This window comes from Sus scrofa, chromosome 4 (genome assembly GCF_054392235.1).
Source record: "Sus scrofa isolate SSC_HxYL_T2T_F1_AM1 chromosome 4, Sscrofa_HxYL_maternal_Yorkshire_Landrace_v2.0, whole genome shotgun sequence".
Lineage (NCBI taxonomy): Eukaryota > Metazoa > Chordata > Mammalia > Artiodactyla > Suidae > Sus > Sus scrofa.
Genome location: NC_139386.1, coordinates 111,201,567 through 111,227,754, shown reverse-complemented (window position 1 = coordinate 111,227,754; position 26,188 = coordinate 111,201,567). Strand labels below are relative to the sequence as shown.

Sequence of the window (26,188 nt, the reverse complement as noted above, 5' to 3'; positions counted from 1 at the left end):
CTTCGATCAAAAATTAAATTAAGGGAGTTCCCGTCGTGGCGCAGCGGAAATGAATCCGACTGGAAACCATGAGGTTTCTGGTTCAATCCCTGGCCTTGCTCAGTGGGTTAAGGATCCAGTGTTGCCGTGAGCTGTGGTAGGTTGCAGATGTGGCTCAGGACCTGCGTTGCTGTGGCTGTGGCATAGGCCAGCAGCTACAGGTGCGATTCAGCCCCTAACCTGGGAACTTCCATATGCTGCAGGTGCAGCCCTAAAAAGACTGAAAGACCCCCCCAAAAAAAACTGAATTGAAAAAATAAGATAGATGTTACAGATTCATAAGCTCTTGTTTAAAGTTCCAAAACCCAGGAGTTCCTGTTGTGGCTCAGCAGTAAGGAACCTGACTAGTATCCATGATGATGTGGCTTCGATCCCCGGCCTCACTCAGTGGGCTAATGATCCAGTGTTGCAGAGAGTTGCAGTGTAGCTCACAGGCACAACTCAGATCCCTTGTTGCTGTGGCTGTGGTGTAGGCCAGCAGCTGCAGCTCAGATTCAACCTCTAGCCTGGGAACTTCCATATGCAGTGGGTACAGTCCAAAAAGCTAAAAAAAAAAAAAAAAAAAAAAAAAAAAAAAAAAAAAAAAGTTCTAAACTTCACAGATTTTGAAAATCAGAAGGCTTTTTTTTTTTTTTTAATAAATTTTGGCAGTAAAATCTGACTTTTGCTATTTAAAAAAAAAGACACCTAGTACCCAGATCTTAGCCTTTTTTGGCTGTGCCTATGGTATGCAGAGCTTCTTGGCTCAGGGACCAAATCCACGCCACACAGCAGTAATCCAAGCCACAGCAGTAACAATGACAGATCCTTACCCTGCAGAGCCGCCACCAGGAAACTCCAAAGTCTGGGATCTTGAATCCCTATCTATTGATCAGGAACACTGATTATGGAATTTATGGGAGTGATAAATAAACTTCTGCTTGAGCCACTACTCATTTGGAGGAACAAAAGCAAAGGTATCTAAGTCAGGAATATCAAGGGAAGTCTGACGAACTATTCCAGACTGAAGGAAATTAAAGATGTGACAGGAAATTAAAAGATGTGAAGGAAATTAAAGGGAGTTTTCTGGTGGTCCAGCGGTTAAGAGTCTATGCTTTCCCTGCTGTGGCCTAGGTTCGATCCATGTTCTGGGAACAGAGATCCCATATCAAGATGCTCAACACCATGGCCAAAAATAAAATACATTTTTTACGGCCACACTCACGGCATATGGAAGTTCCTGAGGTAGGGATTGAATCCAAGCTGCAATTGTGACCTAAGCCACAGCTGTGGCAATGCTGGGTTTTTTAACCCACTGTACTAGACCAGAGGTGGAACCTGCACCTCTACAGCTACTTGGAGCTGCTGCAGTCAGATTCTTAACTCACTACACCACAGCAGGAACTCCTAAAATAAATTTTAAAAATATATAGGAGTTTCCGTTGTCACTCAGCAGTAAAGAACCTGACTAGTATCCATGAGGATATGGGTTTGACCCCTGGTCCCACTCAGTGGATTAAGCATCTGGCATTGCTGTGAGCTGTGGTGTAGGTCACAGACATGGCTTGGATCTGGCATTGCTGTGGCTGTGGCATAGGCCAGCAGCTGCAGCTCTGATTTGACCCTTAGTCTGGGAACTTTCATATGCCACGGGCGTGGCCCTAAAAAGACAAAAAATACTTCTAATAATAAATAAAAATAAAAACATGTGACAAAATACAAATCCAAACTACCCTGAGAGAGCCCTTCACACATAATAGGGATAGATCTTACCAAAAGAAAAGAACAAGTGTTGGCAATTACGTAAAGAAATTTAAACTCTTGTATCTTGCTGATGAGAATGTAAAATGCAGCTGCTCCGGAAAACAGTATGGTAGTTCCTAAAAAATTATACTCAGAATTACCATGTGATCTACCACTGCCACTTCTGGATATGTACTCCAAAGAATTGAAAGCAGGAACTCGAACAGATATTTGTACACCAATGTTCATCGCAGTATTATTCACGATACCTAACAGGTGGAAACCACTCAAGTGTCCACTGATGAATGAATGGATAAACAAAAGGTATATACAAACCATAGAATATTATTTCGCCTTAAGAAGAAAGGAAATTCTGACATATGCAACAACATGAATAGACCTTGAAGACATTATGCTATGTGAAAAAAGCTAAACACAAAAAGACAAATGTTGTATGATTCTACTTATGCGAAGTGCCTAGAGTAGTAAAATTTATAGAGACAGAAAGTTGAATGGTGGTTGCCATGGTTGGGAAGAAAAAAATGGGAGCTTTATGGGTATGGGATTTCATTTCGGAAAGACGAAAAAGTTCTGGAGATGGATGGTGGTGATGGTTGCACAACAATGTGAATATATTAATGCCGCTAAGCTGTATATTTTTAAATGGTTAAAATGGTAAATTTGTTTTGTTCTGATATCTGGTATAATTGGAAAAACTTGAATGGGTCTGAGGTAGTAGTGACGTATGGATATTAATTTCGTAATTTTGATGGTTGCACTGAGGCTATTTGGGAGAATATCAGGTTTGGGTTTTTGGTTTTTTTTTTAAGTTTTTGTTTGTTTTGCTTTTCGGGGCCATACTCACAGCCTATGGAGGCTCCCAGGCTAGGGGTCGAATCAGAGCTGTAGCGGCCAGCCTACGCCACAGCCACAGCAATGCCAGATCCGAGCCACGTGTGCAACCAACACCATAGCTCACGACAACACTGGATCCTTAACCCACTGAGCGAGGCCAGGGATCAAACCTGAGTCCTCACGGATACTAGTTGGGTTCGTTACTGCTGAGCCACAACAGGAACTCCCTTAAGTTTATTTCATCTTATTTTTTGGTTGCACACTTTGCATATGGAAATTCCAAGGATCAAATCCAAGCAGCAGCTGCAACCTACACCACAGCTACATCAATACAGAATCCTTAATCCATTGCACCACAGCAGGAATTCCTAGAATATCCTTGATGGCAGGAAATAGATGGAAATATTTGAGAATGATGGGACATTATATGTGCTCTCTGCTCTCAAATGACCCAGGAGAGAAAACAAAACAAAACATTTTTTGTGCTGTGCTTATAACTCTGCCACATACTTAAGATTATTTCCAAAAAACATTTTTTTTTTTTTCTTTTTAGGGCCATAACCGAGGCATATGGATGTTCCCAGGCTAGGGTCAAAGTGGACTTACAGCTGCCAGCCTACACCACAGACACAGTAATGCCAGATCCAAGCCACCTCTGGGACCTACACCACAATTCATGACAACGCTGGATCCTTAACCCACTGAACAGGGCCAGGGATCGAACCTGCAACCTCATGGTTCCTAGTTGGATTCCTTTCTGCTGTGTCATGATGCGAACTCCCTATTTCCAAAAAAAATTAAAGATAGAATAAATAATGGAAATTAGGGTAGTTCCCTAGTAGCTCAGCAGGTTACGTATCTGACATTGTCACTGCTGTGACTCAGGTCACTGCTGTGGCTCAGGTTCAATTCCTGGCCTGGAAACTCCCACATGCCATAGGCATGACCAAAAAAAAAAAAAAAAATGGAAATGAGCAGGTGTCTATTAAACAATTGAGAAAAATGAATCCTGGGTTAGTTTTAACATCAGGATTTGAGCACGGGTCTCCTGAGACATAGTCTGGAGCACTTTTGCATGTGGTCAATGCAACAATAATATAAGTTGGACTCCAAAATATGTATTTTTGTACATATGGGGTTTTATTTGTTCAAGGTTGGCTTTTTCTAACTACCTCGCACATTACTGTGTTATGAGTCCCCATCCTCCAGACAACATACCTTTCGGAAAGACAGCCATAGTTAATATTAATGAAAAGAGACTAGACATAGAAAAGCAAGTCTAATGGACAAAAAAAAATTGTATCTGGATTCTGAAACTCACCACAAATGATTTTTAATTTCTTTTTTCTTTTTAGGGCCACACCTGCAGCATATGGAAGTTTGCAGGTCAGGGATCCAATTGCAGCCATAGCTGCCAGCCTACACCACAGCTCACAGCAATGCTGGATCCTTAAGACACTGAGCAAGGCCAGGGGTTGAACCCACATCCTCATGGATACTAGTTAGGTTCTTAATCTGCTGAACCACGATGGGAACTCCAGTTTTAAATTTTTGTTGTTGTTGTTGTTTAACTTTTAAAAAAATTTTATTGGAGTACAGTTGATTTACAATGTTTTGTTAGCTTCAGGTGTACAGCAAAGTAAATCAGTTACATATACATATATCCATTCCTTTTCAGATTCTTTTCCCATATAAGTTATTACACACTATTGAGTAGATTTCCCTGTGCTATACAATAAGCCAGCCTACACCACAGACACAGTCATGCCACCTGTTTTACATATAGTAGTGCATATATGTCAGTCTCAACCTCCTAATTTATCCTTCCCCCACCAATGTTTTTCTCCTTTGGTATCCCTAAGTTTGTTTTTGAAATCTTTGAGTCCGTTTCTATTTTTAGTAAGTTCTTTTTATCAAATTTTTTTAGATTCTACATATTAATGATTACATATATTTGTCTTTGACTTACTTCACTTAGTATGATAATTTCTAGGTCCATTCATGTTGCTGCAAATGACATTGTTTTCTTCTTTTTTATGACTGAGTAATATCCCATTGTATATATGTACAACATCTTTTTCTTTCAGTTTCTTTAATTTATATTGAATTTTATCTAAGCTCATAAAGTTGACATTGGATCATGTTTCTAAAATTAGCCATAGCACATCTCACTGCTGTCCTTCCCTCAAAGAAGCAAAAAGTTCCATCACTATTGATTTTGGTCACAAGTGGACTGCTTCCTTGTGAACTTCTCTTTGGAAAATTTACAGTAATCAAGATAGCTAATCTCCCCTTTCAGAGAGTCAGGTCAGCAGAAAATATTTCTCCTGGCAGCTTCTCCTTCAGTTTAAAGTTTTATTTTGTATTATACTTGTCATAGGAATGTGTGGAGTTACTAGAGAATGTGCTTTTTAACTTTCCTTAGTTTTAAATATATTCTGCAAAAACAGGAAGTGCAGTCCACCTATTTTAAATTACTTTTACTTGGCTTTAAAAAGACAGCTTTTTATTATGACAATGTATAAATTTATCACTAAATAGTCCAGGAAGCTCATTTGGGATTGTAACTGAATTGCTAAATAGATTTATGGCTAATGTCACCGAAAAAGCAGGCAAGAATTTGGAACTGGAAATGGCCTTGGTGGGTAGGAAGGATGCTCCTAGGGCAGTTTTCCTCCAATAAATGGATAGAAGGAAGATGTCAAAAGTCAAGGGCTAAATCTGGCCTGTTTTTGCAAGGTCCCAGAAGGTCATAGTGATTTTAATGGATGAATATTTGCAACTGATCTGAGCCCCAATTAAGTAAAATGTTATTCCCCCAAAAAAATTTTTTTTCAGTCTTCTCATTAGAATGAATTACATAAAAACCCATGTAATATCCTCGATTTTGCCTCTTGGCCTTCAAAGTCTCACATATTTACTATCTGTCCCTTTACAGAAGTGTTTGCCGAGCCCTATTCTAGAGGGAGGTAGGCAATGGTCTGTGTTCATATGAAGAATAGATTTGTCCCAAAATTTGGAGGCTTGCTGGTGTTCCCATTGTGGCTCAGTGATAACAAACCCAACTAGTATCCATGAGGACATGGGTTCATGGGTTCGCCCCCTGGCCTCACTCAGTGGGTTAAGGATGTGGCATTACCGTGAGCTTCAGTGTAGGTCATAGACGTAGCTTGGATCCCATGTTGCTATGGCTGTGGCGTAGGCCGGCAGCTGTAGCTCCAATTCAACTCGTAGCCTGTGAACTTCCATATGCCACACCTGCGGCCCTAAAACCAAAAAAAAAAAAAAAAAATTCCAGCCCAGGGATCAAACCTGTGCCACAGCTACAACCTGAGCCACAGCAATGACAATGCCTAATCCTTAACCCATTGAGCCACCAGGGAACTCCAAAAGTTGGACTTCTTGACATACTTGATTATTTGTGAAGATCTGTCTGCTGAGAGTGATGGAAAAGTGGCTGACATGGGATAAAATAGGTATAAAGTTTTGAAATAGGAGTTCCTGGCGTGGCGCAGTGATTAACGAATCTGACTAGGAACCATGAGGTTGTGGGTTCGGTCCCTGGCCTTGCTCAGTAGGTTAACAATCCCGCATTGCTGTGAGCTGCGGTGTAGGTTGCAGACGCCGCTCGGATCCCGCGTTGCTGTGGCTCTGGCGTAGGCTGGTGGCTACAGCTCCGATTTGACCCCTAGCCTGGGAACCTCCATATGCTGTGGGAGCAGCCCAAGAAATAGCAAAAAGACAAATAAATAAATAAATAAATAAATAAAGTTTTGAAATAATTGCTGTGGGAACTGACCATATATGATAAAGGGACAGTTCAAATCATAAGAGTTAAAATCTTTTTTTGTGTGTGTGTGTTTTCATCTTTTCTAGGGCCGCACCTGTGGCATATGGAGGTTCCCAGGCTAATAGGAGCTGTAGCCACCAGCCTATGCCAGAGCCACAGCAACTCATGGCCTGCAACCTACACCACAGCTCATGGCAACGCCGGATCCTTAACCCGCTGAACAAGGCCAGGGATCAAACCCGTAACCTCATGGTTCCTGGTCGAATTCGTTAAGCACTGCGCCACGACGGGAACTCCAGAAAGAGTTAGAATCTTAATATGTGTTATGTCACTGGCTGATCATATACAGCAAAAAGAAAATTAGGTTGTTACCTCACTCCTTTGCCAAGTAACTTTGTATAGATGAAAATTTTATAGGTGAAAGAACAAAAACATTAAAGCATCAAGAGGAAGTTTGAGTAAATATCTTTCATAATTTGCGATGCGAAATGTCTTTTGAATCTTGATTAAGATTTAAGAAATGAAAGTTGAGGCTGTACATTTGACTCCTCCCAATTTAAAAAAAAAGTATTCAAGGCTAAAAAGCAATTCAAATGGAAAAATATGTCACAATATACATGAAAAAGGGTTAGGATTGTATCTCTTAACATAATAGGGTTTTTTTGTTGTTTATTTAAAATTTTTAATCAGATGAGGTTGATAGTCTTTGTTCTATGAAGAGTCAATTAAGTGACTGTCTTAGTTATGCAAATGTATTTGGAGAAGGTGCTCTTTGGACTGCAAAAAGGTTCTAACAAAACTTTTGGGGGGGTGTGCGTTTGTGTGTGTGTGTTTCCCACTTAGCAAAAACTGCCTCAGCTTTCGTTATGCCTAGCCAGTCATGGGGAAGAAGGTAAGTCAATTTGCACTAGAAGCCTAGCACCATAGGAAAGAGGAGACCAAGAACCCAAGTTCTGCTCACCAAGTTCTGAAGTTAAAGAGGATCTATTTGGATGTGCAAAGACCCAGTGGCAAAGGAAGATTGAGTAGAGACCCGTTTTAGTTCTCTCTGTATTTTGCTGTAAAAGGAGGGGTCTGTTGCCTTCTGGGCTGAGTAAGCCCCCGTCAGGATTCTTGGATGATCAGTGGAGCAGAGGAGAAACCACAGTGGGAAAAACTGGACTCTTCTAAGAGGGCAAGTAGGAGGCCTCAACCACAGCAGAGAAAATTAATGGATGTAACTGACCACATTTCTAACTTGAGTTTGTGAAGCATAGCATACTAGTTACACTAGAATAGAAAGAATTCTTTTAAAAATCAAGAAGAAAAAACCATTCAATATAGAATAGATAAAAAGCATGACTAAGCAATTACAAATAAGACTAAAAATGGGAGGTCTCTGGTGGCTCAGCAGGTTAAGGATCTGGCATTGTCACTGCTGTGGCTGAAGTCCCTGCTGAATCCCTGGCCTCAGAACTTCCACATGCTGTGGGCATGGCCAAAAAAAAAAAAAAAAAAAAGGAAGAATAAAAATAAATGGACATTAATGGTATAAAAAATGTTTAAGGTGCACTACCTAGGAGGTTCCCATTGTGGCTCAGCTGGTCAAGAACCCAACTAGTGGGGTTCCCGTTGTGGCACAGTGGAAACGAATCCAACTAGGAACCATGGGGTTGCGGGTTCGATCCCTGGCCTTGCTCAGTGGGTCAAGGATCCGGTGTTGCTGTGAGCTGTGGTATAGGTCGCAGACGAGGCTCAGATCTGGTGTTGCTGTGGCTATGGTGAAGTCTGGTGGCAACAGCTCCAATTAGACCCCTAGCCTGGGAACTTCCACATGCCACAAGGGCAGGCCTAAAAAGACAAAAAAAAAAAAAAAAAAAAAGAACCCAACTAGTATCCACAAGGATGCGGGTTCAATTCCTGTCCTCGCTCAGTGCACAGCAAAGGAAGCCCTACACAAAATGAAAAGACAACCCACAAATGGGAGAAAATATTTGCAAATGAAGTGACTGACAAGGATTAATCTCCAAAATATATAAACACCCCCTGCAGCTCAATACCAAAAAAACACACAACCCCATCAATAATTGGGCAGATCTAAAGAGAAAATTCTCCAAAGAAGACACACAAATAGCCAAAAAAACACATGAAAAGATGTGCAACATCACTAATTATCAGAGAAATGCAAATCAAAACTACTATGAGGTATACCACCTCACACCAGCCAGAAGGGCCATCATCAAAAAGTCTACAAACAATAAATGTTGGAGAGGGTGTGGAGAAACAGGAACCCTCTTACACTGTTGGTGGAAATGTAAATTGGTGCAACCACTATGGAAAACAGTATGGAGACTCCTCAGAAAACTAAAAATAGAACTACCATTTGATCCAGCAATCCCACTCCTGGGCATCTACCCAGAGAAAACCATGACTTGAAAAGATACATGTCCTCCAATGATCATTGCAGCACTATATACAATAGCCAAGACATGGAAGCAACTTAAGTGTCCATTGACAGAGGAATGAATAAAGAATATGTAGTACATATACACAATGGAATATTACTCAGCCATAAAAAGGAATGAAATAATGGCATTTGCAGCAACCTGGATGGACCTAGAAATTATCATGCTAAGTGAGTTAGTCAGACAATAAGGCACAAGGGTGATATGCTATCACTTATAAGTGCAATCTAAAAAAAGGATACAATGAACTTCTGTTGTATAACAGATACTGGCTTTGAAAAACTTATGGTTACCAAAGGAGACAGGTTAGGGGGCAGAGATGGGCTGAGGATTTGCGATGTAAATACTGTAAAATTGGGCTGTGATGATCGTTATACAACTATAATAAAATTTCTTGAGTTTGAAAAAAAAAAAAGAATCCAACTAATATCCATGAGGATGCAGCTTCAATTCCTCACCTCTTTCAGGGGGTTAAGGATCCAGCATTGCTATGAGGTGTGGTGTAGGTCGAAGATATGGCTTGGATCCCACATTGCTGTGGCTGTGGTGTAGGCCAGCAGCTATAGCTCCAAATCTACCAGTAGCCTGGGAACTTCCATATGCTGCAGGTGTGGCCCTACAAAGACAAAAAAAAAAAACCATACGAAAAGAAAGTGATATTATTTGTCACAGATCTGATGCTCCAGGAAAATATTATTCAGTGTTGTATGTGTGAAAAAATATATATTCCCATTTACTATAACAGTAAAACAAACTGCCATTATGTATTAAAAATAGTATGCATATTTGTTTAAATTTAGAAAATAAATAGAAATAGAAGGATTTATAAGGAAATAATTGGGCAAGCACCCAAAGATATGAGAATATTTGCTGTAGCACTGTTAGATAATTTGTGCCTTGGAGTAGAGGTGCATAAATAGATTGGTGCAACGCCTTCCAAATTTATGAGCATCCCAAGATCTCCATTCAGTTTAATGTCTATATTATTGGAATCTCATTCCTTGCCCTCCAATATCAACTCCTACCCCCAACTATGCCTAAGTTAAAGAAATTCTGTCAGATGTTCTAAACAAGAACAAAAGAAAGTAGTATCAAAGTTAAATGGAAAGAAAAGAGGGTGAATCTGAGGCTAATCATCACATCTATTAAATATAACTTGCTTAATAAACAATAAACTGTAACCTGCTTTCACTGATCAAACTCGCTTTGTTTTTATAAAAACTTGCATATCCTACAAGTGTCATGTAGTCTAAACATTAAGTCATGAGTCAAGATGTTTGCCCAAGTTGTTTTTCCAGGAGCTTGGAGTTAGCTGTTGTCCATTTCAAGCCAGTTCAAACTGGTTGGGGCCACAGACCCCAACTGGGCATGCTCAAGTGTCCAATGGCTGACCTTTTGGGGCCAGAGGGCAAACCTCCTCCCTCAGAACACACTAATGCCGCCATTTTCTGAATATGTGTCCCATGAAGAAGCATGTAGCTTAGGTTCGCCTGTCAGTGCAACAATTACTTCATCTTTCCCTTATTTCCAGTCTCAGTGTTTGGCTTGCTGTGTATCGGGCAAAGGATCCTGGTTTTTGTAACAGGAGGAACTGGGATTTCCCAGTCTACACAAATTGTGACGTTGTCTATGGCTGTAAGGAACTGAAGGATGCCGCCTAGTCTTCTGTATTAGCACAAGGGAAATTCTAGTGTGCTTCACGTGACATGTCAAAGTGATTTGCTCTTTTCTGGGAAGTAGACTCTTCAATGGCCCTTTCCAAGTCATTACCAAACAGTTCCACTTGGACCAGTTCATTTTTTTGTTGTTGTTGTTCTTTAGATATAATGGAAACCATATAACTGATCATCTAAACCAAAACACTTGAGAATGAAAGGGGATGCTATTAATAATTATGCTGTGACTGTCCTGGGAAAAACAGGTCTAATTGACTTTAGATATTAGTAGGTGTCAACTGAAGTAAATTAAAGCACAAATAAGATAGATCGTAGCTAGCAAGAGAAAATGTTGACGGGTTTGTGAAAGATGTAGAGACATATGGCACAATAATTTTAATAGAGATCCATTTCATAGTATAATATAGTTCACTAAATTTTCTTCTTACCTGGATTCTGCTTCACAAATAGGCTGCTTTTATTATAAGCACTTTAACACTTTTGAAAAATGCTTGTTGCTAATTCTTTAGATTCCTGTCATTTCGTTACCAAACCATGTTCCTTTGCCTGACAGACGCTGACGTTTGCAGCAAAGAGAGGGTTTACTCATGAGACAGGAGAACAGATCGCGAAGTCTGCTCTCCCAAAGGCAAGAGGGTTGGGATATTTGTGAGTAAAGGGCACAGTGCCGGCAGAGGTGCAGGGCAAGGCAACTGTGGGTAAGACACGTGAGGAAGGATTGAATGGTTGCTCTGCGCATGTGCAGATGGGCTTCATGCGTCTGGACAGGGTGTATGTTCAGAACACCAGCGGTGTTAGCATGATCCAATGGAATTTTCAGCCCTCTGACACAAAAGGTCACCTGTGGAACACTCAAGCAGGCCCAGTTGAGGGGTCTGTGGTCTCAACCGGCTTGAACTGGACAAGAGCTGACTCAGAGTTCCTGAAAAAAAAAAAAAAGCAATGTTAAGCACACATCTTAAGACTCATGTCACAGATGCTATCTATAGTCAGGTGTGAAGGGAATCTCCTGATACATTGTCTGAGCTACGTGAAGCTTGAAGGGCGTGCAGTTTCGCAAGCTCGATCAGTGAAGACAGATTACCATTTACTATTTACTAGACAAGCAAGTTATAGTTTAATGAGTCTAACTAATGACCATCTTCAGTTTCACTTTTAAAAAATAAAAGGGAAGTAGTGGCAGATGCAGGAGGTTGGCTCATTCAGTCTTCCTTCCAAACGCTTTTTTACTCACCTTCATCTGACATAGAGGGTTGTGCTCCCGGGGCCCTCTTGTTGCTAAGTGTGACCAGGTGATTCAATCCAGGCTGATGCGATTAAAGTGGAAGTGCTGCTGCTCCTTCTCCATTTCCTTCTTCCTGTTTGGAATATATAAAATATTTGATACACAATACCCATTAGCAAGAAAACAGAACAGGACTGTTAAGGAACTGGTTTCTTCTTGCTGCACATGTGTGTTGGGTTTTTTTTGGGGGGGGGAGTGTGTATATTCATATTGCTCCTTTTTATTGCACAAAACTCAGCTTACCATATATACTATTTTGCAGCTTACAATTTCACTCCTCATTAGGACATAGAGATCTTCCTTGATCTTTTTAATGACTGACTACACAGTACTCCATTATGTGAATTTTATTTTTAATTTTATTTATTTATTTATTTTTGTCTTTTGTCCTTTTAGGGCCACACTTCTGGCATAAGGAGGTTCCTTGGCTAGGGGTCTAATCGGAGCTGTTGCTGCTGGCCTACACCACAGCCACAGCAATGCCGGATCCTTAACCCACTGAGCGAGGCCAGGGATCAAACCTGCAACCTCAGGGTTCCTGGTCAGATTCGTTTCTGCTGCGCCATGATGGGAACTCCTCCATCATGTGAATTTTAAAAGCAAATTTTAAATTTGAATAAGAAGAAAAATAAACTTAATTGTATATCAACTAATATAAGCTCAGAGAAAAATAATTCAAGTCATTTGAGTGCAAGCTTCTCACTGCATTCATTTAATGGGATATGATTTGAAGGCAAAAAGAACTAAAACGAAATCTTAAAATTTTACTTAGAAGATCCGTTGTTGGTAGTGATATAGGTGTTGCAATCTTGAAACTCTTGTGTATAATATAGGAAAGAGCAAATGAGTGATAATGAGACCCAGGGTTTTCCCTGTAGGGGGAGGAAAATGAAATATGGAATGGGAGAAAGTGAGAAAAGACCTTGTGATGTTTGATTTGAATTGAAATCAGTGTTCCACCAAGGAATGCCTATATCCTTAACTATTTGCTTAGATCTGCCCTGAATTCTAAGAGTCCTTAATTAAATGATAGTTTCTATTTCAGAAGGCAGTCAGTACCATGGGTCCATGCTTACCAGGTTCCTTCTTAGACCTGGTTCTGTGAACAGTCATGGTGCCCAAATTCAAGTTCACTTTCCCTGCTCTTCAGCTGTTGTCTAGTCAGCTCCTTTAAACTTAGTGCAAATCAAACAATAGGCTGTCTTAAGACATCAGTTCCTTAAGTTCTCATTACACAACTATGCCTTCCTTCTCCAAAAATTAACATTTATTGACAAGTAACATGGTATCTTTATAAAATGTTGGAACATTACAAGTTTAAATGGCTGTGACCATTTATATCTTCTGCTTATTCTGGGCTGGGCACCATCCTAGTAATAAATTAAAAAGACAAAAATCCTGGAGTTCTCATCATGGCTCAGCAGAAACAAATCTGACTGGGAACCACGAGCTTGTGGGTTTGATCCCTGGCCTCAGTGAGTTAAGGATCAGGCATTGCCATAAGCTGTGGTGTAGGTTGCAGAAGAAGCTCGGATCTGGAATTGCTATTGCTGTGGCTGTGGCGCAGGCTGGCGGCTACAGCTCTGATGGACTCCTAGCCTGGGGACCTCCATGTGCTGAGGGGTGCAGCCCTAAAAACGACAAAAAGACAAAAAGACAAAAAAAAAAAAAAAGACAAAAATCCTTGTTCTTGTGGAATTTACATGCTAATATGGGGGCCAGATCCCAAAATATTCAAATTGTATAACTCATGATTGTTCTAAGAGCTATAAAGAAAATAAAGGAGGGAAGTGGAAAAGTGACCACAAAGAAGATTATTTTGTGTAATGTTCTATGTTTTCAATCTATAAGCCTCTTGGGTTAAATTTATTCCTAAAAATTTTAGTCTTTCAAATGGTATTATAAATGAAATTGTTTTCTTAATTTTCTTTTCAGAATGTTCACTGTTAGTATGTAGAAATACAACTGATTTTGTGCACTGATCTTGTACCTGCAAATTTCCTGAATATGTTTCTTTCTTTTTTTTTTTTTTTTTTTTTGTCTTTTTGCCATTTTCTTGGGCCGCTCCCGCGGCATATGGAGGTTCCCAGGCTAGGGGTCCAATCGGAGCTGTAGCCACTGGCCTACGCCAGAGCCACAGCAATGTGGGATCCGAGCCGCGTCTGCAACCTACACCACAGCTCACGGCAACGCCGGATCCTTAACCCACTGAGCAAGGCCAGGGACCGAACCCGCAACCTCATGTTTCCTAGTCGGATTCCTTAACCATTGCACCACGACGGGAACTCCTGTTTCTTAGCTTTAATAGTTTTTTGGTGGATATTTTAGGATTTTCTGTATATAAGATCATGTCATCTGCAAACAGGAATAGTTTTACTTCTTTCTAATATTTTTTCTTTTTTGTTATTTTTTGTATTTTCCTTCCAATATTGATGCCTTTTATTTCTTCTTCTTGCCTAATTTCTCTGGCTGGAACTTCTAGTACAAGGTTGAATGGAAGCAACAAAAAGAGATTCCTTGTCTTGTTCCTGATCTTAGAGGGAAAAGCTTTCAGTCTTTTACCACTGAGTATGATGCTAGATCTCAGATTGCTATAAATGTCCTTTATTAGGTTGAGGAAATTTCCTTCTATTAGCAATATATGCCATTGATTGGATTATTCTGTTATAAAGTATATTATTGAGACAACTGTTGAAACTTGAAAGGGGTCTGAAGTGTATACAGTGTTAATTTCCTGATTTTGAGGACCGTGATGTAATTATATACGAGAACACCTTGTTTATAGGAAATCACACACCAAACTATAAAAGACAGATGGGCATCAAGTCAGAAAGATATGCTCAAATGAAAGGTCTCTATTGCTATATATCTTGAAATATATTTTCCCATAAGCTCCAAATTGTTTCCAAATATATATATTTTTAATATTTTGTTCAAAGAAACCCACCACGAAGTTTAACAAATGAATGAATGAGATAATTGCAATCTAAATGCAATAAGGGGGAGTTTCTGTCAAGGCTCAGAGGAAATGAATATGAATAGTATCCATGAGGACACAGTTTCAATCCCTGGCCTTGCTCAGTGGGTTAAGGATCCAGCCTTGCTGTGAGCTGTAGTGTAGGTTGCAGACATGGATCCTGTGTTGCTATGGATGTGGTGTAGCTTGGCAGCTCCCATTTGACCCCTAGCCTGGGAACCTCCATATGCCTTGAGTGTGGCCCTAAAACACACACACACACACACACACACACACACACACACACACACGAGAATTCAATAAGGGATTAATTAATATCTAGAATACAGGTAATTCTGATAAATCAACAGGGAACAAAATCAGCAACTGCAAAAGAAGAATGAACAAAGGATATGAACAGATAATTTAGCAAAGAGGAAACCAAAAAAGCTACAAATCACATGATGTTCAGATTCATTGATAATCAGAGATATTTGGAACAAAAATAACTGGGAACCTCCATACCCTGCTGGTGGGGAGTGTGGCCTGGTGCACCCTCCTGGAGAGCACGTTTGCTCAAACAGTCAAATTACCCACCCTCTATATCCAGCAAATTCCCTCGTGGGTATATCTCTCAAATTCTCCAATGGGCCCATGCAAGGAAATAATCAAGACTATTCACTACAGTGTTATTTAACTGTGAGTAACTAGAGGCTGCCCTCATGTCCCTGGCTGGGAGACACTCACCATGGAGATCGGTGCATAAGTTGATAGCAGCAGACTAGGTTTAAAGCTGGCTGCACAGACGGTTCTCAAAATAGTAAGTAAAAATAGTAAGAAAAAGAATGATACTGTATATTTTAAAGTGGAGATAGTAAATTTTACTGGTTTTTTTTTACTATAAAAAAATGGAATGAGAGGTATTATAAAACATAATTTTCCATCTTTGTTAATTAAAAATAACTCATACTAGGAATTCCCGTAGTGACTCAGAAGTTAATGAACCTGACTAGGATCCATAAGGATGCAGGTTCGATCCCTGGCCTTGCTCAGTGCGTTAAGGATCCAGTCCTGCAGTGAGCTGTGGTGTTGGTCACTGACGCGGCTCGGATCCTACGTTGCTGTGGCTGTGGTGTAGGCTGGCTGCTGTAGCTCTGATTCAATCCCCAGCCTGGGAACAGCCATATGCTGCAGATGCAGCCCTAAAAAGATAGACAAACAAAAAAACCCCTCATACTAAAAAGGTATACACACTTGTTAGAACAAATATAAAATATGAAGATGCACTTTTTTAAATATTAATTTAAAGTACTTATCGTCTGTTCTAGTTCCTCTGCTTCCCTTGACAGATGTGGTTTCCTCCCCTACTTTTTCTTCCTTTCGGCTCAGTTCTACTCTGTTTTGATCTGTGAGTACATATTTCCCTGCGTGTGATGGCCAGTCTCTTTGCCACTGCCTGTTGGAAAAGGCTGGGAAGCCAGACCACGGTCTTTGTCAACCCAGAGAAACTGCTAGGATGGGGAGCCCAAGGCACTAGCAAACCAGCAAATCACACCACATCTCCTTGTTCTAAGCAGCAATCCAGTGTTTGGACTTTACTGTCAAACTTTCTGGGAGAAGAATCACTGGAAGGAAGCACTCTCAGGATTGTCATCCACCAGCCATGGTGGCTGGAGGCTAAGAAAACAGGAGGCGTGCGCATGGCTGGCCCATCCACTTTTTCCTAACTCTTCACTCCAGCAGGGTTTTCGTACTGTCATAAATTGATCTCTGGACCAGAAGTCCTGGACAGTAAAGATTTCTACAGTAAAGGCTAGCAATGACTGTCCCAACGCCAAGGGGATGGACAGGCAAGAGGAATGTAAACTGTTTTTCTCCAAGTTACCCTCTCATAGCCAAGGCAACATTCTGTCCCAGGATGCAACCACCACCACCACTGCCCCCTCAGTTCACCACCCCCGACACACATACTAGTTCAAACAAACTTTTATCTGCTCAGGGGGTTCTTAGGGTTTGCTTGTTCCTGGAAACTCACAGTTTTCCCAAGGTTAATCTCAAGGGGAGGAGCCAGCAGCCTATTTCACCATATTGGTCAAAAGATGCATTAAACACATTAGAACATTACTATAAGAAACAAGGGGGGAGTTCCCCTCGTGGCTCAGTGGAAATGAATCAGACTAGGAACCATGAGGTTTCCAGTTCGATCCCTGGCCTCGATCAGTGGGTTAAGGATCCGGCGTTGCCGTGAGCTGTGGTGTAGGTCACAGACACGGCTTGGATCCCATATTCCTGTGGCGTAGGCCCGCAGCTGTAGCTCTGATTAGACCCCTAGCTTGGGAACCTCCATACGCCATGGATGCAGCCTTAAAAAGACAAAAGACAAAAAAAAAAAAAAAAAAAAAAAAAAAAAAGAAAGAAAGAAAAAAACAAGGGGAGTTGGTACTGGGGTATGGAGGTAAAAGGGAATGAATGACTACTCAGTCATAAAAAAGAACAAAATAATGGTGTTTGTGGCAAGATGGATGCAACTAGAGGAGATTCTCATACTAAGTGAAGTCAGAAAGAGAAAGAGAAATACCACTGATATTACTTATATGTGGGATCTAAACTATGGCACAAATGAATCCTGTCTACAACACAGAAACAGACTCACAGACACAGAGAAGAGATGGGTGGTTGCCAAGGGGGGCGGGGAGGAAGTGGGATGGACTGGGAGTTTGGGGTTAGTAGACACAAAACTAGTACATTTAGAATGGATAAGAAACGAGGTCCTGCTGTACAGCACAGGGAACTACATCAAATCTCTTGGGATAGAACACGATGGAAGACAGCAATAGAAAAAAATGTCTACATATGTGTGACTGGGTCACTTTGCTGTATGGCAGAAATTGACTCAACACTGTAAATCAACTGCAATTTTTTTAAAAAGGTAATGAATGAATAAACAAACAGGAGAGGGGCCTTGAATGGAGCAAAAAGTCACATATTATATCCAGGGTTTATTGTAAAAAATAGTAATTCCCCAGAGTACCCATTGTGGCTCAGCGGGTTAAGAACCCAACTGGTATCCATGAGGATTTGGGTTCGATCCCTGGTGTCGTTCATGAGGCTTGGATCTGGTGTTGCTGTTGCTGTTGCTGTTGCTGTGGTGTAGGCCTGCAGTTGTGGCTCTGATTTGACCCCTAGACTTCCATATGCCGAGCCGAGCGTGCAGCCCTAAAAAAAAAAGAAAAGCTAGTAAATCCTTGCCCCAACCCACTCTATGCCAAGTCTCACGACCACAAATATTCAACTCTTTCAGGTTTTTCTTTTGGTACTTATCATGTTTTTCTAAGAAAGGTTTTCAACTCTTATTTCTTCATTTTCCAATTTTAGATGCTTTCTATTGACCGCAGAGGGAGGTTTATTGTGAAACTAATACAGCTTAAGTTTCAGAGTGTCTCACTTTCAACAGGTCCTTTTCAAGGCCCCTTTCTTAACTTCAAACCTGTAATTTTGTACTACTTTTTTTAAAGAACCCCTCAAATCGTGTTTCTGGCCCTACAAATTTCTAATTCATTCCTCATTTACTACTGATTTTGGACAATGAGGACTTTTAGCTAAACTACACTCCACTCCCTTCAATGCACACACAAAAACACACCTATTTCCCCTCCTCAATCTCCCACAATTATAATGATTAAAAAGCTTTAAAAGTTCCCTTGTGGCACAGTGGGTTAATTAAGGATCTGGTGTTGCCGAAACTGCAATAGGGTTCAATCCCTGGCCCAGGAAATTCCACATGCTACAGGTGTGGCAAAAAAACCAACAACAAAACCTCATCTACCATGTTTTAACCTTCAGATGCTCTTCCTTGTTCTCTTTGCCACATTTTCCTGTGTTGTCCTGTGGATGCAATATTTCCTCTCCCTGGTAATATTGCAGGGTTTGTTTTGTCTCAGTTGGTTTTAGAGCTTAGTTAACTCCCTAAATAGTCTGTTTCCTTCTTTCCTCTCCGTTTAGGCCTCTCTCTTATACTGGAGACTTTTCCTAAATGGTGGTAATCCAATTACATGTATCAAGCCACTTAAAAACTGACAGGAACCCAGCCTGGGGAAGTTTTGTGAATTTGGGGTGTGGCGGGCAGGCTCCAGGAGGTTCCCAGTGATCCTTATCTCCCTTACCCGCCTCTACAGTGAAGGATCCACCTTTTTCTAAAGAGGTCTTGGCCCTCAGTTCCTGGAAGCTCATTTCTATGCCCTTGGAGTATTCTCCCTGATAAGAGTATCTTGTTTACCTGGGGGCATAGGGCCATGCCAGATAGTCTGTGCTAACAATGTGATGGATGGTGGTGGCTCTGGGCGGCACAGTAACAGCTCAACCTCCAGAGGGGCTGGAGCCTGAGGCCAGCCAGGCAAGCAGTCAATCATATCTCCATGACTAAACCTCAGTGCAAATTCTGGACACCAAGGCTGGGGGAAGCTGCCCCAGCTGGCAGTGTTCCATGTGTACTGTCACACATCTTTGCTCTGAGAAGTAAGTGCTATCTGCACACGCTATCTGTGTGTGGAGATGATCGATCAGATGCTCTGCCCTTACAACTCTCCTGGACACTGCCTTACGTGCCTCTCCCCTTGGCTGCTTTTGATCTCTGTGTTTTCATTGTAATAAACCGCAACCATGAACATAACAACTTTTAGTGGTTTTTTTTTTTTGTTTGTTTGTTTTTTGTCTTTTTGCCATTTCTTGGGCCACTCCTGCAGCATATGGCGGTTCCCAGGCCAGGGGTCGAATCGGAGCTGTAGCCACTGGCCTACGCCAGAGCCACAGCAACTCGGGATCCGAGCTGCATCTGAGACCTACACCACAGCTCATGGCAACGCCAGATCCTTAACCCACTGAGCAAGGGCAGGGACTGAACCCACAACCTCATGGTTCCTAGTCGGCTTCATTAACCACTGCGCCACGATGGGAACTCCCAACTTTCAGTGATTTTTATGAGACTTAGCAAATTATCAAACCTGAGGGTGGCCTTAGGGACCCCTAAATTTGCAATGCCTTTGTGTAGTCCTCTCCTTTTGAGAGTAGGCTGGACTTACCGACTCATTTCTAGCAAACGAAATATGAATGAAGCAATAGGATGTCATGTCTGAGATGAGTTTATGAAGAGGCTGAGGCTTCCATCTGTGGTGCTCTTTCTTGCATTGCTTGCTCAGGGAGAAAGCTGTCACATCCTGAATCCACTCCATGGAGAGAGTCCAGCAACCACATAATGAACTTGGATGCGGATCTTACTTCACTTGAATCTTAAGATGAAACTGCATCCCTGGCTGACAGCTAGACTGCAATGCCAAAAGAGACCTTGAGCCAGAAGTACTCAGCTAAGCCATACCATGATTCTTAACACAGAAACTGGGAGGTAATAAATATTTGGGTTTATTTATTTTATTTGTATTGTTTGGCCACTCTCACAACATGTGGAAGTTCCTGCCAGGGATCAAACCCTCTCCGCAGCAGTGATCTGAGCATCCACAGTGATAATAATAGATCCTTAACCCACTGCACCACAAGAGAACTCCACGTGTTTGTTGTTTAAGCAGCTAAGTTTTGGAGTAATTTGTTACACAGTGGGCTACAATGTTAGGTGATCAAGAAGTTTTTATGTATTGAGTATCCAGAATTGTTTTTCATCTGTAGGTATTTTTTCTGAGGCTATTCAATTTGTTCTCTTCAATTTCCCAGAGACCATATGCCTGGCTTCCTAAGTTCAGGTGCTAGAACTGAAAAGGGGACCAAACTTTAATCTATTCCTTCCATTTTTAGCCATAAGGCAAAGCCCTGCCCTCTAGTGTGTTTCCTGTGTCTCCTTTTGAAGACTTTCAGAAGCATCTGTCTGGAGGTGACCCATCCATCTATCTGGAGAAGTTGTAATCACACCCAGGGGGAGAAGAGACCAATGGATCTACCTGCTTTGCATACAGATTTTGAGCCCAGATCCTTATTCTCCCCTTTTAAAGTAACTAGCATTTTTCACAAAAAGCAACCCCAAAAGAGCTACAGATCTACCATGTAGAACAAAATTATAAAGCTGCAAAGATAATATAGAAGAATATGATAAATATCTTCCTGACCTAAGGATAGAGAAAGATTTCTCTAAGTTTTAAAATACGAAAATTATTAAAAAATTATAAAATGGTGTACATGAAATAGAAGAACTTCTGTAATCCAAAAAACCATAAAAAAGAGTAGAAAGACAAGACATATATGGTTACAACACATATAACTCAAAAGAAGTTCGTAACCTAACTATTAAAGGTATCTTTAAAATCAATTAGAAAACAAAGGCGACCCACTGGGGAAAAATAGGTGAAAAGCGCTCAACAGGCAATTCACAAATGAGGACATTTAACAATCATCGAAGAAATGCTCAGGAGTTCCCAGGTCATGGCTCAGTGGTTAACAAACCCAACTAGTATCCAGAGGATGCAGGTTTGATCCCTGGGCTTGCTCAGTGGGTTAAGGATCCAGTGTTGCTGATGTGGTGTAGGATGTAGACATGGCTTGGATCTGCTGTTGCTGTGGCTGTGGTGTAGGCGGGCAGCTATAGCTCTGATTTGACCCCTAGCCTTCGAACCTCCATATGCCACAGATGCAGCCCTAAAAAGACAAAAGACAGAAAAAAAAAAAAAAAAGCACTTAATGTTGTTGGTAATCGGTAAAATGCAAATAAAAACCTAGGTGAGGTACCAACACACTGTATAAAATGCAAATATCTATGAGCAGAAGCATGGTGAGTAAATTGCTATGTTCACACAATCAAATACTATCCTTCTAAGACAATGTACAAAAGAAAGCTATATGTAACATAATGGATGAATCTTGATACGTTTTTGATTCTTTGTTTGTTTTCTCTTTTTAGGGCCATACCCACTGCATACGGAGGTTCTCAGGCCAGGGGTCCAATTGGAGCAACACCAGGTCCGAGCTTTGTCTGCGAACAGCACCACAGCTCATGGCAACACTGGATCCTTAACCCACTGAGAGAGACCAGGGATCGAACCTGCATCCTCATGAACACTAGTCAGATTCGTTTCTGCTGAGCCATGAGAGGAACTCCTCCTTGAAATGTGTGGGGTTTTTTGTGTATTTATTTTGGCTGAGCCCCAGGCATGTGGAAGTTCCTGGGCCACAACAATGACCCATGCCACAGTAGTGATGATACCAGCTCCTTAACTGCTACGTTACTCCGGAACGCCAATACATTTGTTTCTGTTTTTCTTTTTAGGGCCTCACCCAGGGCATATGGAAGTTCTCAGGCTGGGGGTAAAACTGGAGCTGCAGCTGCTGGCCTTTACCAAAGCCTCAGCAAAGCCAGAGCCGAGCAGTATCTGCGGCCTACACGGCAGCTCATGGCAGCACCAGATCCTTTAATCCACTGAGCAAGGCCAGGGATTGAACCTGCATCCTCATGGATACTAGTCAGATTCTTAACCTGCTGAGCCACAACATGAACTCTCTCCAACACATCTTTAAATAAAAGAAGGAATTTATAAAAGAATATATATCGTATGATTCTATTCACATAAAGTCCCGAATCAGGCAAAACCAGGAATGTATACATAGATAGTGAATACACATACACACATATACACACACACACTCATACACATATATATACAGGCATACCTCAGAGATATTGTAGGTTTGGTTCTAGACCACCACAATAAAGATCACAATAAAGTGAGTCATATGAATTTTCTGGTTTCCCAGTATATATGAAAGTTATGTTTACACTATATTGTAGCCTAAGTGTAAAACAGCATTATGTCTAAAAAATACACATACCTTAATTTAAAAATTCTTTTTTTTTTTTTGCTATTTCTAGGGCCGCACCCTTGGCATATGGAGGTTCCCAGGCTAGGGGTCGAATCGGAGCTGTAGCCACCTACGCCAGAGCCACAGCAACTCGGATCCGAGCGGAGTCTGCAACCTACACCACAGCTCACGGCAACGCCAGATCGTTAACCCACTGTGCAAGGGCAGGGACTGAACCCACAAACTCATGGTTCCTAGTGGGATTCGTTAACCACTGCGCCACGACGGGAACTCCTTAAAAAGTCTTTATTGCTGGAGTTCCAACTGTGGTGCAGCGGAAATGAACCTAACTAGTATCTAAGAGGACGTGGATTCGATCCCTGGCCTTCCTGGCCTTGCTCAGTGGGTTAAGGACCGGGTATTGCCGCGAGCTGTGGTGTAGGTTGCAGACACGTCTCAGATCTGGTTTTGCTGTGGCTGTGGGGTAGGCTGGCGACTGCAGCTCTGATTCAACCCCTAGCCTGGGAACCTCCATATGTGGCTGATACAGCCCTAAAAAGACACACACAAAAATTATACAGTGTGTATGTTACTTATGTCACAATAAAACTGGAAGAAAAAAATTTAAATAAATAAAATGAGGAAAAAGATGGGTCTGTTAAACATGTTCAACACAGGATTGCCACAAAACTTCAGTTTGTTAAAAAAAAAAAACAACAAAAACCACAAAACTGCAATATCTGCAAAACACAGTACACCTGAAGCACAAGAAAATGAGGTATTCTTGTGAAAAATCATCTCATTAGCATAAAAGTCAGGATGGTGGCTATCTGTGTGGGGAAAGAGATTAGGATCAGAAAGGAATGCTAGTAATGCTGCATTTCCTGACTTGGGCAGTGTTCACCCTTTATGTGCTCTGTGGTGTTTGGTTATTCTGCAATTCATATTTTATATATATTCTTTTATATTTAGTAACAAGAAGTTTAATTCTTTTGTCTCCTCTACATTTTTTTGTTACTGTAGTTCTACTATTTAAAATGTGCTGTGATATTTTTCTCACGGTTGCCTTTATAATATATATTATAAGAATATAATACTACTTTCCCCCTTCTTTGTTTAAGCAATATTTATTACTTCCAACCCATGAACGATGTGATCCTGTAGCTTCTTCTTGTCTCACCTCCGTCTCTTCATCCAATTTCAATCAGTAACATTACCTGACTCGGGGCTTCCTTTTGTGCCATTATTTATCCTTTTCCTACCCGATTTGTCACCCTTAAATAATACCTTTTACCCTTCACTATTTCAGATGAGGTCTTCAAAACTTACTATACCTCCAAATTGTCTCTCTCTTGCCTTGCCTTCCAGATTTTTGGTGGGTCTCATTTTCCTACATTGTAAGAGCATGTATGTTTCTGTCATGCTCATTTCCATCTTTTTTTTTCTTACATCTACCTTTAGTTTTGCATACTTGTTTTTTATCTGAATTGATTCTCATGGCCAGCCTGTTAGCTATAGTTTGCCCATGTTCTCTGCTGGCTGCGGTTTTCTCAAGAAAGGTTCATTTGGAGTTCCTGTAGTAGCTCAGTGGAAACTACTATCCATGAGGATGTGGGTTCCATCCCTGGCCTCGCTCAGTGGGTTAAGGATCTAGCATTGCCATGAACGGTGGTGGAGGTTGCAGACATGGCTCCGATACCGAGTTGCTGTGACTGTGGTATAGGACGGCAGCTGTGGCTCTGACCTGGAAACTTCATAAGCCACAGGGTGGCCAAAAAAGAAAATAAATAAATAAAACCCATGGCAGAGGGAGGTTCCTGGGCCAGGGATCAAATCTAAAGCACAGGTGCAAGGTACACCAGCGTACCAAGCCAGGAATTGAAATTGCACCTCAGCAGCAACCTGAGCCGCAGCAGAGATAACACCAGATCCTTAACTTGCTGCACCACACCAGGAACTTCCCCTGGGTTTTTATTTATTCATTTAAAAAGAATTTCTTTTTAGGGATGCACCCCCGGCATATGGAAATTCCCAGGCTAAGGGTTGAATCAGAGCTGCAGCCACCGGTCTATATACCACAGCCCATGGCAATGCCAGATCCCTAACCCACTGAGCAAGGTCAGGGATCCAACCACATCCTCATGGATACTAGTTGGCTTCATTATCACTGAGCCACAAGGGGAACTCCTGTAATTTTTTATTGATCTAGAATTTATGGTTATACAAAGAATAAAGAACAAATTAAAGATATATATATTTTTTTTTTTCAAAATGGCCTTACAATTTCAAGTAATCTATCTTTCCCCACTGATGTAAAAGAGATTTTTTTTTTTTTTTTTTTTTGCTTTTTAGAGCTGCACCTGCAGCATATGGAAGTTTCCAGGCTAGGGGTCTAATTGGAGCTCCAGCTGCTGGCCTACACCACAGCCACAGCAACACAGGATCTGAGCCACATCTGTGACCTACACCACAGCTCACGGCAATGCCAGATCCTTAACCCACTGAGCAAGGCCAGGGATCAAACCCTCAACCTCATGGTTCCTCGTTGGATTCATTTCTGCTGTACCACGATGGGAACTCCCTGAAAAAGATTTTTAATGCATCCTAAATTTTTGTGCATTTCGGTCTATTTTTCTACTTACAATGTTTTCCTTTGATTTGATTCAGGTCCATTCCTCCATTAGTACCAATATTCATAAATTACTACAGCTTTATAAGTTTTATTATCTGGTTATTTGGTTTGGCTTGCCACCTATTATTCATCTTTGTTGGCTGTTACCTGGCTCTTCTCAAACATTTACTCTTCTAGATAAACTATAAAATCATATCATGAAATCCTAACCAAATAAGCAAATAAACGTAGACCAATTAGTATCTAGATTTAGAGCTACACTGAATTACAGATTGATTTTGTGAAAAAAAAATGGTATACTTATAATCTATTTTAGACTTCCTAGCCAAAAACATTTTAAAAAATATATATATATATTTTTTTTTTTTTTGCTTTTTTAGGGCTGCACCCAAGGCATATGGAAGTTCCCAGGTTAGGGGTCTAATCAGAGCTGCAGCTGCCAGTCTACACCACAGCCACAGCAACACCAGATCTGAGCTGGGTCTGTGACTTACACTACAGCTCATGGCAATGCAGAATCCTTAACTCATTGAGCAAGATCAGGGACTGAATCCACAACCTAATGGTTCCTAGTCAGATTTGTTTCCACTGAGCCACGATGGGAACTCCTTAAAATTTTATTCAATTAAAAATATATATTTGTTTTTGTTTTTTGCTTTTTAGGGATGCATCCGCAGCATATGGAAGTGCCCAGGTTAGGGGTTGAACTGGAGCTGCAGCTGCCAGCCACAGCCACTTGGGTGCCAAGCTGCATCTGCGACCTACACCACAGCTCACAGCAATGCCAGATCCTTACCCCATGAGGCCAGGGATCGAACCCACCACCTCATGTTTCCTAGTTGGATTTGTTTCTGCTGCGCCACAAAGGGAACTCCCCTACAAACATATATCTCATTTTATTTTATTTATTTATTTATCTTGTCTTTTTGCCTTTTCTAAGGCCACTCCCACAGCATATGGAGGTTCCCAGGCTAGGGATCTAATCGGAGCTGTAG

The 26,188-nt window shown here is 41.2% G+C and overlaps 1 long non-coding RNA gene across 3 annotated transcripts in view; it reads right to left on the bottom strand.

Annotated features, from left to right (window-relative positions):
* Positions 1–4,164: 4,164 nt before the first annotated feature.
* The window catches only part of LOC106507446 (uncharacterized), a 32,535-nt gene continuing 10,511 nt past the window's right edge, over positions 4,165–26,188 (bottom strand). Inside the window, exons 2-5 of one of the 3 annotated variants that reach the window (XR_014844544.1) lie at positions 19,846–20,088; positions 17,830–17,983; positions 11,761–12,460; positions 10,887–11,448 (exon numbers count right to left, since the gene is read on the bottom strand). This is a non-coding gene — a long non-coding RNA (uncharacterized LOC106507446). Of the gene's footprint in view, positions 6,148–8,044; positions 11,449–11,760; positions 12,461–17,829; positions 17,984–19,845; positions 20,089–26,188 lie in introns of those variants that run through there. The other 2 variants (XR_014844543.1, XR_001303429.3) reach the window with 2 other exon arrangements.